Raw genomic sequence first — 9,029 nt, 5'->3', positions numbered from 1 at the left:
GCTTTTGCACCCTTGCAGGGGGGTAGGGACAGACATGCGGGGCGGACTAGCCCTGTGCTAGGCATCCCCCCGCATGTCTGAGAAACTGATCGTAGATGTGCTAAATTTAGCACATATATGATCAGATCTGAATTACCCCCATAGGTCTATCCCACCTTTTTTTGTGCAGTAAAATATCAAAATGTTGTCAGTAAGTTACCACGAGCATTGGTAGGTACATCTACTGTGTGTTGTAGCTAAAATAAGCAATACATATCTACAGATATAGCTTGGACGCACACAATATTAAACTACAAAGTGAATATAGATTTCTGGCTAGCAGACGCGCTGGCTGGGTGCTACCGTATAGTTCAGCAATAGTTGGGACGTCTACTCTAGTTACATTACCTAATTTCTAGTATATTTATTTTTGTAAATTACACTTTTCTTATCTGCTTCCATAACACAAATAAAATATTCTTGAAATTAAAATTTGTTTGTGAAATTGTGTCTAACTCAACTCATATGAAAATAAACAGGAGATCTCTCAGAGACGCTGCCAGCTAGCTGATCAATCAGCAATGTTTCTCAGGAAGAACTATGGGGGTCATTCCGAGTTGTTCGCTCGCAAGCTGTTTTTAGCATCTTTACACACGCTAAGCCGCTGCCTACTGGGAGTGAATCTTAGCATCTTAAAATTGCGAACGAAAGATTCTCAAAATTGCGATTACACACCTCTTAGCAGTTTCTGAGTAGCTTCAACCTTACTCGGCATCTGCGATCAGTTCAGTGCTTGTCGTTCCTGGGTTGACGTCATAAACACACCCAGCGTTCGCCCAGACACTCCTCCGTTTCTCCAACCACTCCCGCGTTTTTCCCAGAAACGGTAGCGTTTTTCCGCACACACCCATAAAACGGCCAGTTTCCGCCCAGTAACACCCACTTCCTGTCAATCACACTACGATCACCAGAACGAAGAAATAGCCGTGAGTAAAATTCCTAACTGCATAGCAAATTTACTTGGCGCAGTCGCACTGCGGACATTGCGCATGCGCACTAAGCGGAAAATCGCTGCGATGCGAAAAAAATTACCGAGCGAACAACTCGGAATGACCCCCAATAGCATTACATGCAGTCTCCTGCTGTTACCCTGCAACAGGCAAACTTCCATACAAATATTCACTATCCACAGTTACACCAGGCTTGCCTACCCTCCCGCATTCAGCGGGAGGCTCCCGTTTTTTAATAAAGCCTCCCGCTGCCCCGCGAACTCTGCTTGCCCTCCCGGATTTTGCAGCCTTGCCGCGAAAAATCCGCACTGCGCATGCGCGAGCGCGAAATTGTCTGAGGGTGAGATGATGTCATGACGCTTGACATTGTCACCTAAACGCCAGCCACCGCGGGTTGTCAGTAGCGGTGGCCGTTCTGCAGAGAGAGCCGGGGGCGGGGCAGTCTGTGGAGGAGGAAACAACAGCAGCGGCTGTGAGAGGAAGGATGTCCTTGCTTGAGAGGAAGTTCCCTGGAGCCCTGCACCGGAGCCCTGACATTCCCCAGTGGGTAAGGACAGGAGGGGGGTGTCTGTACTTACCAGGACAGCCTTTCCTTCGGCTGTCAGAGCAGGGAGAGCCTCCAGGCTTCCTCCGTGCAGCCCCAGTAATCAGGACCTCATAGCTGCAGTGCTGTGTCTGCTCTTCTCTCATACTTCGGCTTGTAGCCCCGCCCCCTCCAGCTCCAAAGTACAAATAATATATATGCTAGTGCGCGACCAACAGCGGCTGGTAAGAGGAAGGTCAATTCCTCAGAACTAAACAATAGATAAAGAAAAATGTGTACCAGCGCTGGCTGTACAAATTAATAATAAATTTTTAAAAATACAATGACAATAAATTAAAATAGTAATAATAATAATAATAATAAGGATGGTGTGTTCTTATGTAAAAAAGTAACAATTTATTTATATATCATATATGACATTACTAAAAAGAAGGAATTCCTTTTGCCAACACGATGGCAGTAAAATTAAGATATATCTTTATCTGGTAAAACTTTCATGGGTTTCACAATCTCCTATATTAGAATTTGTCCATTCCTAGGCTAGGACAGCCTCCCTTTATGCAGTTCACTGTGGATAGATAGTTACCGGGTCCCCACGTTGGTAGGCATCAGCTTTGGAGCAAGTCCATTTGTAGCTGTAGGGGTGCTGGTTAGACCGGTTTAAATGATTTGATTCAGTGATGGGAGCGAAGTCCAAAAGATGTGCCGAAGGATGACAAGGCTTTGGCGAGCCAATGGAGAGTGAAGTCCAGATTGTATAAATGAGCTCAACGCGTTTCACTGGTACAGTCCAGCTTCCTCAGGAGCATATGATCCATAGGTATGGGATCTCATATTTATACCCTGCTTAATGAACTCAATAAGCGCCATCTGTTTAGGTAATTATTAATACATAAGAACAACAACCATCCAAAACAATATAAAAATTCACACCCATAAGCATAATCTTAATATTAAACTCAAAATTATCTTTAATCATAAAAACGAGTATTGTAACTTCACGTCAACTTCCTGGATGTGACCCTCGAGATAAAAGACAATAGAATCATTACATCCAATTTTATCAAACCGGTTAATACTAACTCCTATTTGCATTATAGAAGTGCTCATCATGCCCCCTGGAAGAATAATATTCCCAAGGGGCAATTAATGCGACTTAGACGCAATTGTTCCAACATTGGCCCTCATTCCGAGTTGATCGCAAAGTTTTTCGGACGCACAACATATTCGCAAAGTTGCGTTAATTTAGTAAATTTGCGAACCTCCGCCCTCAACGTATTTTTGCAAATTCGCACGCAGTATTACACAAAGTGGGCGTACGCCAAATGACATCGCAGTAATGCGAAACCATCGCAGCATTGCGAAATCATCGCAATAACACATACTTAATCGTAAAAATACTAAGTTTGAGTATATTTACAAAGTTTTGCGTAAAAATGCACACTTTTAAGGTAAAACGCACAAAAATGTTTGTTTGGCCTATTAAGTGCAATGACACCTTTCCTTTTAAAGACCACAAGCCCTTTTCAATTACGAACCCAATTAGTGTAATGATTGATAATGTTCCAAAACAATTAAGTCTGAGAATAAAAAAAAATTAACACTTTGTTGCCATAATTGGCCATCAACATGTCAAAGTGTAATTTTTTTTTTTTTTTATTTCACTTTTTTAATTTTTAAAGGTGTTGTTTGTGAATGAAGGTGTTTACATGTTTCTTAACACAATAATCTCCTTTTTTTTTTGGTAAAAATGTAACGTTAGATGTGTGTAATTTTTTGTACAAAACAAATTCTGCCTGCCAATCTGCTGATCCTTTTTTGCATTAATAAACACAACACCCGGTTAACTTTAATCAACTTTTTTATTTTTGTATTTGTTAATTTTTTTTTTTTTTTTAAAAGCAAAGAATAAAAGTCATGCAAATTTTTGCAAATGGTCCACACAATCCATCATTCCTTGCAGGTGTTGGCGCATGGTGTCAAGTATCCCTGAAAAACTTGTGGGATCTCCAACTGCAACATCTGAAATTAAGATGCAACACAAACATTAATAACTTAATTACATTACTTATTAGCCAAGCAAGGCGCAAAGCACACTTAAATGCTGGCATGTCCAAACTGCTGGACTCCAGCTGTTGTGAAACTACATATACCAGCATGCCTTTACACAGTTTTGTGGTCAGGGAATGGCAAAGCTGTGTCAGGGCATGCTGGGATGTGTAGTTTCTCAACAGTTGGAGTGCCGCAGTTTGGACAGGCCTGCTTTAATGTCAAAGTTACTACATCCTGCCTGTTTTATGGTACAATCATTAGCAGAACACACAAGCCTGCTCAGCCTTTTAATCAGATTTTAAAGTGTTCCAGACCATGTGTTACATTTACTACTATGTGAGTTATATTTAAGATGGAACGTTGCCCATAGCAATCAAGCAAAAATATGATTATTATATTGTAGAAGTGGATCCCAATTTTTTAAGTATAATCTTATTGGTTGCTATGTCCGACATCCCATGTTAAAGATAACTACCATCTTCGTCAATGTGACACCATGTTGGCATTCATTCCCATTTGTTGTTTTATTTGTTTTTTATTTTTAGTGGGTTGGTCCTGCATCATCACACTGCATATCCACATCTTCAGAAGGCCAACATATCATAGCATTCCCACACTCCATGAAAGCTGCCCTTACTAAATAAGTGCAAACATGTTTGACTCGAACACTTATTAATTTTGAGAATGTAACTTTCACACAAAAAAACAGTGTGTCATTAGGCTGCATAACAAAGTGAAGCATGTGATTTTTAAGTGTAAATATTCAGACTACACAGGCCCAAGTGTAAAAGGCAAACATACTAAACTCCACTCAGGTCTAACTGTTTCCCAGAAAAAGTAACACATATAAACCCTGTTCTCCTGGCAACCCTGGCTACCTAATGAGTGTCAACCTAGAGTGGACACACAAAACATTGCACACATACACACTGTACATATAATGACACTCACAAATATGTAAAGGCAACATGTACACCATGATGAAATGTTAAAATATTTTTCCAGGGTCCAAGAATTCAAACAGTACAACACTGCATGTTTTGGCATTGTAAGTGTAAGTGGGTAATCTTATTGTATAAAATTTAAATAAACTTACTTTCCTCGGAAACATCCAGACTCCCGGAATGTTCTGCAGGGGCTTCCTCTGCCCATTCACTTGGTGGGGATGTTGCCTGGATGGGGGAAGGCGGCTGGATGGGGGAAGGATGAGGGATTGGGGAAGGAGGAGGGATTGGGGAAGGAGGAGGGATTGGGGCAGGAGGCTGGATGGGGGAAGGAGGCTGGATTAGTGCCGCAATTTCAGAGGGGGGGTCTGATTGAGAGGGCGAGGGGGGCGGAGAGAAATTTAAAGCAATAGAGGGTGAGGGGGGTTCAGATGGGGATGTCGAAGTGGAAGGAGAAGGGGTATGGGAAGGAGGAGAAGGGGTCCCAGAAAGAGATGGCGAGGTGTGGTGAGAAGGGGAATGGAAAGTGGAGTGGGCCAGGGAAGCTGAGGGGGACTGGGAAGCTGAGGGGGACTGTGAAGATGAGGGGGACTGGAAAGCTGAGGGGGAGTGTGAAGGGGAGGGGGAGTGAGAAGGGGAGGGGGAGTGAGAAGGGGAGGGGGAGTGAGAAGGGGAGGGGGAGTGGGAAGGGGAAGGGGGTGGGGAGTTGTGCCGTTGTTGTTGTCCTAGAATGAAAATATTGTCCACATTTTTTAATCATGCAAAATTACATAGTATTGATTTTTAAATATAAATGTTATGTTACATGTTTTTTTTTTTTTAATTTAAAATAGAAAATCAAACATGTTAAGATCCTCTTCATGTTGGCCATAGCAAACAAAATGAAGCCAAACTTTAACTTTGAAGCTCATTCCTTAATCTAGTCCATTGAGTCATAGTGATTTGTCTAGGCAACATCACCAGATTACTATTCAAGGGCCCTTATTATATAGCCAGCACTTATCAAGTATTTTGGACCAGTTTCCTGGCTGCTTCTTATTTCTTGGAAACATGCACTTGTTTCGTGTCACTTTACTACAGTCAGTACTGTTTCCCCTAACCACACACACTGACCTAATTTCCTAAAAAGGAGACTGAAGGTTGCAATTAGCCTACCACTTACTGTAAAATGTAGGTAATTCAAAGGGGATTACAGCTGGAATGTAGTTTGCAATTGTCCAAAAGCATGTGCTCTGCAGGGGTTGCATATATAACATGTGCAGAGAGAGTTAGATTTGGTGGACTTTTTCAATTATGGCCATGGAAAATACAGGCTGTTTAATTTTAACACAGCAAATTATTGAGATGCTTTAACACACCCCACCCAAATCTGACTCACTCTGCACATGTTACATATGCTTCCCCTGCAGTGCACATGGTTTTGCACAATGGTTTACAAAAAACCTTTTGCTAAAAATTGGGAAGATGAAGCATTATCACATTTTAAGCTAAAAATCTTATGTAATGTAACTTACTTCGGGTATGGAGAGCACGGATTTGCTGGCGGATCTCCGCCAACAAATCTGGAGTCCGCCTGCGGAGATCACTCCATCGCCTCTCGAGCTGGATGATTGTCCGCCTGCTGCGGACGCGAGTCCGCAGCAGGCGGCGGACCTCCGCGTAGGCCTCGCGCTTCACCCGATTGGGGATGAAGCGCCCAACGCGGCCTACGCGGCGGTCCATCACCGCTACCAGCACGCGGAGCTCCCGCCTGGAGAACGGTGCTGCACGCATCATGGCAATGGCGTTTTCCTTATTTGGGCATATATTTATAGTGTCTGTTAGCATGTGATTGGCCAAAAATATGTCATTTCTAATAACTTTATTGATCTTTGCAATGCTGTGAAGAGCAGAGTGTTATTTTGCACGAGCGGAAATTCGCATTAGCATAAGCAAAAATGTTTGTTAGAAACTATTAGAATAAACACACAGAGACACAGACTTTACTGAAAATTACTAAACATATCTGTGTACTCACCACAGGTCGTGTGATCATTCAGCTGGACAGTCACAAAGTGTCAAACATTGAGGATCATTTGTTTGTGTGTTTGTTTACATAATCAGTATTTGAGGATATAAAATAAATAAGGACACTATTTATTATCATTACAGTATTTAAATTATTACATAAACATTGTCAGCTTAACGTGTTTTTGTTTTTTGTGTTTAAAAAGAAAAAACCATTCAAACACAACAACAGCATTACCCAATCACTTTACAAGAACATACTAAATGCAATCATGTTTAAAAATACATAAGCATACTGGGTTGTATTATTTGTGCAAATATAAATGTTAAAAACACTATACCTGAAATGTTCTGCTACAATTCTTGCCCTCACTTGGCTCCCCCTCCGTGTCACACTCCCCCCACCGAAGCGTGGCACAACCCCTGGCTCCTCATCAGGCAATTCCTCTGCCTGAGGAAGCTCGACACTACTCCTTACCGCGATATTATGGAGTATTGCGCACAGGACCACTATTTTACTTGCCATCTCCGGCGAATACATGATGTCGCCACCCGTGCGGTGGAGCACACGAAAGCGCCCTTTCAGGACACCAATTGTGCGCTCCACCAGCTGCCTAGTGGCAGTAAGCGCGGAGTTAAATGCCATCTGTGGTCCTGGCCTGGGATTACGGTAAGGAGTCATGAGCCAGGGGGTGCAAGGATATCCACGGTCTCCTGTTGGAATAAAAGCAAAATTTTAGTTCACAATTTTCATATATTTTTGTAAGTTTGTAACTAAAATATTTGAGCAACAACTCACCCAATAACCACATGTCTGGTCGTTGACTTGATCTTAATCTCTGCCATATCCCTGATTGTCTAATGACATACGCATCATGGGAACTTCCTGTAAACTTTGCGTTCAGGGAAAGGATCTGGAGGGATGGCCCACAAACAACCATTACATTCAGAGAATGAAACAGTTTCCTGTTTCTATAAATTTCTTCATTATGTCTTGGTGGCTGAATAGCAACATGTGTGCCATCCACAACCCCAATAACATGTGGGAAGCGACTACCACCTTCCGCAAATTGCCGCTTCACCACATCTAGGGCACCAACATCCAAAGGCATAGCAATAAATTGCTTAACACGCTTGATGAAAGCCTGGCAGACACGTCGCAGGACCTTACTGAACTGGCCCTGCGACATGCCAACCAGGTCTCCAACAACATGCTGGAATGATCCTGTGGCCAAAAAATGTAACACTGCAAGGAATTGTGTCAATGGTGGTATTGCTGTAGGATACCGAATTTCAGACTCCAGATCACTCTCTATTATGGAGAGAGTGTCTAGGATTAGATGTGGTGGCAGCCGGTATCTACGCACCACCACATCATCTGGCATCCCAAAAAGTATGACACGGGTTCTGAAAATTGGTGGCCTAGCACGCCTCCGTTGCCTTGGTTGATGAGGAGCCGGCTGTGGTTGTGGGGCTGGCGGTTGGGGTGGGAGTGCTGGCGTGGGTTGGGGAGGTAGGGCTTCTGCCGCAATATGTATTGACATCACACACTTTTTGGAGAGAATGTTAACAAATGTCAATTAAAAAAAAAACAAAGTTTTCCAAAATTTTACACAATAACTGTTTTTACAATTGTGGTGTCAACTTACTGCAGGAGCGTACATTTTTTCTGTGTTGAATTCATGTCAAAAATGCAAAAATAAAAAGCAAATAAAAATAAATTTAATATTTGGATATAAAAAACATATATTAATGCAAAAAATCTTTAGAAAAAAAATAACAAAAAATAATAAGAAATTTAGTACCTAGTCCAGGAAAGACAAACACTACTTTGCAGATCAATCCTGGAAACCCCAAACACTTTGTTTAGCAAACTTTACACAAAAAATAAAAAAAATAAAAAAACACAAACAAGCACCAACACAGGCCAACGACACTTACCTGCTCCTAAAGAAATAAAGTCTTGTTTTTGTGGACCACACCCAAAAATAAAGACAAAATTGGTTTTTCTCACCAAAAAAAAAAAACCTACAAGAGAACACAAATGACAGTCAAAAACAGCATACAGACACTTCCAACAAACAAACTCCAACACAGGCCAACGACACTTACCTGCTCCTAAAGAAATAAAGTCTTGTTTTTGTGGACCACACCCAAAAATGAAGTCAAAATTGGTTTTGCTCACCAAAAAGTAGATTCCTACAAGAGAACACTAATGACAGTCAAAACAAAGAAGCACGGGAATATTTTCACAAATGGACTTGCAAAATATATATGTGTTATACAAATTAAAACATTAAAATGTATTACAAAAACTTGCAAACACAAAAAAATTTAACAAAAAAACAGAATACTCACAAACGAAAATACACACAAAAAATGACTGTCTATATTCAAAACGCAAAGAAAAGGACAAAGGTATGCTTGACAATTACTCACTCTGCCAATTCCACTATCACCTTCCCGCACAAGCCAACAACTCAAACGCCAAAC

At 41.5% G+C, this 9,029-nt stretch overlaps 1 long non-coding RNA gene across 1 annotated transcript; it reads right to left on the bottom strand.

Moving 5' to 3' along the window:
* Positions 1-3,468: 3,468 nt before the first annotated feature.
* LOC135002947 (uncharacterized) lies at positions 3,469-7,442 on the bottom strand. Its single transcript, XR_010204484.1, has 3 exons — positions 6,547-7,442; positions 4,682-5,254; positions 3,469-3,555 (listed from the first exon to the last, which is right to left on the bottom strand). It is a non-coding gene; the product is annotated as an uncharacterized LOC135002947 (long non-coding RNA).
* Between the last annotated feature and the right edge of the window lie 1,587 nt (positions 7,443-9,029).

Source organism: Pseudophryne corroboree, chromosome 1 (assembly GCF_028390025.1).
Source record: "Pseudophryne corroboree isolate aPseCor3 chromosome 1, aPseCor3.hap2, whole genome shotgun sequence".
Taxonomy (NCBI): domain Eukaryota; kingdom Metazoa; phylum Chordata; class Amphibia; order Anura; family Myobatrachidae; genus Pseudophryne; species Pseudophryne corroboree.
This window is presented reverse-complemented; position numbering and strand designations above follow the sequence as displayed.